This window comes from Lathyrus oleraceus, chromosome 6 (assembly GCF_024323335.1).
Source record: "Lathyrus oleraceus cultivar Zhongwan6 chromosome 6, CAAS_Psat_ZW6_1.0, whole genome shotgun sequence".
Classification (NCBI taxonomy): Eukaryota; Viridiplantae; Streptophyta; class Magnoliopsida; order Fabales; family Fabaceae; genus Lathyrus; species Lathyrus oleraceus.
This window is the reverse complement of record NC_066584.1, coordinates 334,181,807-334,187,872: the sequence shown is the minus strand read 5'-3', so window position 1 is coordinate 334,187,872 and position 6,066 is coordinate 334,181,807. Positions and strand designations below refer to the sequence as shown.

The following is a 6,066-nucleotide window of genomic DNA, read 5'->3' as shown; positions in this document are numbered from 1 at the left end:
ATATTTTCAATTCTCCATATTATGGATGCTAGTCCTCTCTGGGTTTGGTAAGGTAAAGTGGTGAACAACTACATTATTAATGAGAATTTTGTACTCATTAATATTGAAGTAGGCTCTTCGTACCAGACCACGATCTAGACAATGGTCTATATCAATAAGGGTGAAACTGTAGTAAAGAACTAGGTGAGAAAGTCGATTCAAGAGTCCTAAGGCATAAGAAATGTGTGTAATCGTCCTTCCAACATGGATAGTTCCTTATGTAGATAAGGAAATACCCTCTATGTTAGATATGAGGAAAGTTCCAGATTCAACTAGACGGAACTGGGTAATGCAAAAGAGAAAGAATAATTCGTCTGCACTTATAAGCTCATTGTGCTCACTCCTACCAAAGAAAGTCTGAGCTAAAATCATTTGGAAGTACCTGAGTGATGGGTTATGGATACAGGTTGAGAACTGGGTGGATGGTTAGGGGTTTCTCTCAGTGGTAATAGCTCCCCAAAAAGTATCCAGCTCGTCCTGCATGGACCAATCATAAGAAACTTCAGATGTGGCAGTTGGCCCAAACTGGAATCCTAAAAGGTTTGCAAATTCCCGATGGTTAAAAGTATACTCATGCCCAAATATTCTAAAGGTAATTAGGCCTGTGTTAAATCCACGACCATGATATGTAGGTAGGTAAGTGAGCTAAGGAACTCAAGGGTAAGGTTCTGGTAGGTGACATTTTTGGCCTCTGTGTACTCATCCCATTCGAGTTGGTTACACATTTATTTGATGCTAGGTTCAATCCCTAAGGCCTTTAAGCAGTGAGAATCAGGGTGTCTGGTAGGTAACACAGGTCTCTCAAATAGGGTCGCATAATGTTTCCTCTGGATGTCATCTCTGAAATGAACGTCCATATCATCAAGGTTTTGCATTCTGAAAATATGGTTAGTAGGAATGTAGAATACTGAGACCTGGAATATAAGAAATCACACAAGTTAGTTATATTAGTAAGAAGAAAGTAAATAACTGTTATATAAAAAGAAAGGAAATATGCAAAATAATAAGATGGATCGTGGGTTGCCTCCCACGCAACATTTTTTTTAATGCTGGTAGCTCGACAATTGTTTCAATCAGGTGGTTGGTGCAACAAGGGGTGGTTCGGTTAAGGGATGGAGCGAATAATAAGTAGTCATATCACCTTTGGTGTAATGTTTTGATCTTTTCCCGTTCACAATGAAAGGACAAGTTGATTGGTTTTGAACTTCGACGACACCAGATTGCATGACCTTTGTGACTTCAAACGGTCCAGCCATCTGGAACGTAATTTACCTGGAAAGAGGCACAATCTGGAGTTAAATAGAATTACTATGTCTCATACATTAAACTCTTTTCTCACAATTAGCTTATCATGTCATGCTTTAGTTCGTTCCTTGTAGATTATAGCATTTTCATAGGCATCGCGTCTGAGCTCATCCAGTTCATGGATATCTAACATGTGTTTGTTGCCAGCTGTTAAACAATCCATATTCAGGGCCTTAATATCCCAATAGGCTTTGTTTTCTCATTCAAAAGGTAGGTGACAAGATTTCCCGTAGACTAAATTGAAGGGGGTTGTCCCTATAGGGGTTTTATAGGCAGTCATATAAGCTCACAATGTGTCTTATAGCCTAGAGGACCAATCTTTTCTAGAAATGGAAACACTCTTTTCTAAAGTCTGTTTTATTTCTCTGTTTGGCACTTCTACTTGTCCACTGGTTTGTGGATGATAGGGTGTTGCTACTATATGTTTAACACCATACTTGTTTAAGAGTTTCTAAAAAGTTCTTTAAATAAAATGGGATCCTCCATCGCTTATAACTAAGTGAGGGACTCCGAACCTAGGGAATATATAATTTTTGAACATTATAATAACCCTTCGTGCATCGTTCGTAGGCGAGGATATAGCCTCGGTCCATTTAGACACATAGTCGACACCAACTAGTATACACTTATTTCCAATGGATGAAGGAAATAGACCCATGAAGTTGATTCCCCAAACATCAAAAACTTCTACTTCTTGAATATTCTTTAAAGGCATCTCATTGCGTCTTGAAATGTTTCTAGTGCATTAGCACCAGTCACATTTGATTATGAAAGCATGCACATCGCTCCATAAAGTTGGCTAGTAAAGGCCTGCTTGAAGGATCTTAGCACAAGTCTTGGATGTCCTCTCTTTTCCGCCATAAGGAGCAGAGTGGCAATGAGTAATGATATTAGGTATCTCCTCTTCAGGAACACAACGATGGAATATGATGTATGCTCCTCTCTTAAATATGAGGGGTTAGTCCCTATAGAAATGTTTTACGTCATGGAAGAATTTTTTCTTTTGTTGGTAGGTCAAATCCAGAGGTAATATATTTGTTGTGAGATAGTTAACGAAGTCAGTGTACCAAGGTACACTGGTTACTATTAGGGTAGCTTCGACATTCAACTCTACCTCATCTAAGTATTCATCGTGACATGTCCAATTATCGACTGATGATATTATCTTTTCATATGTAAAGTCATCATTTATGGGAATATGGTCAGTTTTTAGGCACACAAGTGTCAAAAGGTGGTCAGCTACCACATTCTCGATTCCTTTCTTATCGCGGATCTCTAAGTCAAACTCTTGTAACAATAGGATCCAACAAAGTAATCTAGGTTTTGCGTCCTTTTGCTCAATAGATATCATATGGCAGCATGGTCGGTGTATATGATAATTTTGGCTCTAACTAAATAGGAATAAAATTTGTCTATTGCAAACACTACAACTAGGAGTTCTTTTTCTATAGTGGCATAGTTTAGTTGGGTTGCATCTAAAGTTCTGATGGCATATTATATCACATGCAATCTCTTATCTTTTCGTTGTCCTAAAATAGCGCCTAAAGCGAAATCACTAGCATCATACATAATCTCGAATGGTTGGTTCCAATAAGGTGGTTGCATAATAGGTGGAGAGATTAGTGCACTTTTAAGAATCTGGAATGCTTCAAGACATTTTTCTTCAAAGAGGAATTCGACATCCTTCATCAGGAGACTAGTCAAAGGTTTATTGATTTTAGAGAAGTCCTTGATGAAGCATCGGTAAAAACCGGTGTGTCCAAGAAAACTTCAGAGTTCTCTAATCATTCTGGGTGGCTGAAGGATTTCTATTACCTCAATCTTAACTTTGTCAACCTCAATGCTTCTTTCCGATACTATGTGTCATAGGACTATGCCTTATGTAACCATGAAGTGGCATTTATCCCAGTTTAGTACAAGATTGACTTGTAGGCATCTTTCCAGAATTCTCTCTAAGTTATCAAGGTAGTTTTTAAAACTGGATTCGCATACTGAGAAGTCATCCATGATCTCGTCAAGGAAATCTGCGAATATAGACATCATACATCATTGGAAAGTTACAAGAGCGTTGCATAATCCGAACAACATTTGTCGATAGGAAAACGTTCCATATGGATATGTGAAGGTTGTTTTCTCTTGGTCGTCCGAGTGAAAAGGGATTTGGAAAAATCTTGAATATCCATCTAAATAACAAAAATAAGAATGTCTAGCTAAATGTTCAAGCATTTGATCAATGAACGGAAGGGGGAAAAGGTCCTTCCTAGTCACCTTGTTTAACTTCTTATAGTCTATGCACATGCGCCATCCGCTTTATATATGTTTGCTACTGATTCTCCTTTTTTGTTTTGTACGACTGTGACACCTCCCTTCTTTGGTATGACGTATACAAGGCTAACCCATTTACCATAGGAGATTTGATAAATTATTGCAACATCAAGTAATTTTAACACTTCCTTCTTGACCACAACACTCATTATAGGGTTTATCCTTATTTGGTGATCTCTAGAGGGTTTAGAGTCCTCCTCTAGCATAATCTGGTGCATGCACACATATTGAGTTATCCCTTTTAAGTCAGAGATGGAATAACCTAGAGTTGTAGGGTATTTTCGCAAGACATCTAAGAGTTGATTAGTTTCGTCGCTGTTTAGATATGCATTTACTATAACTGGATGGTTGAGTTCTTCATCAAGATACTCATATCTCAGATTCTTAGTTAATTCCTTAAGCTCTATTAAGGGTTTCTTAGGACCTAGTATATGGTCAGGGGTAAGTGCTAGGCATTCATAAAGGTTGTCGCCCACATATGGTGTAGCTGCCTTAAATTTATCATATTCCATTATGGGTGTCGAGGGAAGCTTTATTGTTTTGATATGTTCTTCCTTATCCAACTCTCTTATGCACTCATCAATAATGTCAATAGTGCAACATGAGTCATCTATGGCGGGTGCTTTCAGAAATTTGGATAGGATAAACTCGACCTTCTCGTCACCTACTTTGAAAGTCATTTTTCCTCTTTTGACACCTATCATGGCTCCGATAGTTGATAAGAAGGGTCTACCTAGAAGAATATGGATATCTTCATATTCTTTGATGTCTATTACGACAAAGTCTGTTGGAATATAAAGTTGACCACTCCTGACTGGAATATCTTCTAATATACTAATTGGGTACTTAACTGATCGATCATCCAGTTGAAGGGACATCCTAGTTGGTTTCATACCTCCTAGGTTTAATCTATTTCGGACAGCTAAAGGCATCAAACTTACACTTGCGCCTAAATCTAGTAGTGCTTTGTCAATAACATGTCTTCCTAGAACACATGGTATAAAAAAACCTCCAGGATCTTTCTGCTTCTTGCCTAATTTGTTCTCAGCAATTGCGTTGCATTCTAATGGTTTAGGACCGTCAAGCTTGCGCTTTTTTGTTAAGATGTCTTTTAGGAATTTAGCATACGATGGTATTTGGGTAATAGCCTCAGTGAAAGGTATTTCGACGTGAAGTTTTTCAATTACCGTCACAAACTTCTTATATTGGGTGTCTTGTTTGGTTTGTTTAAGTCTTTGTGGATATGGAATTGAGGGTTTATAAGAAGGAGATTGTACATATGTATGATTCTCTTGGTTATCATTTACTGCTCCCTTATCTTTAATTTCTTCCTCTCTTTCTTTCTCTGGTTCTACAAGTTCCTTTGCTGCTTATTTTTATGTTGTAGTCGTAATGTTTCCTTTCAGTGGCTTTGGCTTGTTGTTTAACCTAGGATCTACAAGCCCCATCATATGTAGTTTCGCTTCGCAGCGAAATAGAAATAGCATGGCCTTTAAGGTTAGGTTGAGGTTATCCATAAAATGATCCTTCTGGCATAGCCTGAGAAGCTTGTTATTGTGCTACTTGAGAGATTTGGGTTTCCAACATCTTATTATGGGTTACCACAAATTCGACTTTGTTACCTAGTTATGTAATCAGTTCATTAATATGAATGTTTTGATTTATAAGTTCTTTATTCTGCTGAGTCTGAGCTGAAATGAAGTTTTCCATTATCTTTTCAAGGTTTAATTTCTGAGGGGTAACTTGTATAGGCTGAGCCGGTGTTTGGGCTTGGAAACCTGGTGGTCTTTGAGGTGCATTGTTTTGAGGAAGAGTAGACTTATTGTTCTTGTAAGAGAAATTTGGATGATTCCTCCATCCAGGGTTATAAGTGTTTGAATAAGGGTTTCCTTAGGCATAGTTGACCTTATCCGGGCTTGGTTCAGCTAGTAGACTGCATTAGGCAGTGACATGCCATGAGGTTCCACATATTTCACATCTGGGTTCTATTGCAGCTACGGTAGTTGTAGGGTTTATGAATAAGCTTTCGACCTTTTCGGCTAGGGCGTCCATCTTGGCATTCATATGTTCTAGGCTATTAACTCCGTATATATCTCCTTTCGTTTCTTTCTTCTGTACTTATGCTCTTTCAGTACCCCATTGGTAATGGTTTTGAGCCATGTCTTCTATGAGTTTGCATGCCTCGGGGTATGATTTGTTCATTAACGCATTGCTGGCGGTAGTGCCAATAGTCATCTTTGTGTTGTAGAGAAGTACGTTGTAGAAGGTATGAATGATCACCCATCGTTCTAATCCGTGGTGTGGACAAGCTCTTAATAGTTCTTTGTATCTTTCCCAAGCGTCGAAATAAGATTCACCATCATGTTGTGTGAATCTAGTAATTTGGTTTCGCAAAAT

General features: G+C 38.2%; 1 non-coding gene across 1 annotated transcript; it reads left to right on the top strand.

The window, feature by feature from the left end:
- Positions 1–5,959: 5,959 nt before the first annotated feature.
- Positions 5,960–6,066, top strand: LOC127099310 (small nucleolar RNA R71). The gene has a single exon (XR_007793828.1). It is a non-coding gene; the product is annotated as a small nucleolar RNA R71 (small nucleolar RNA).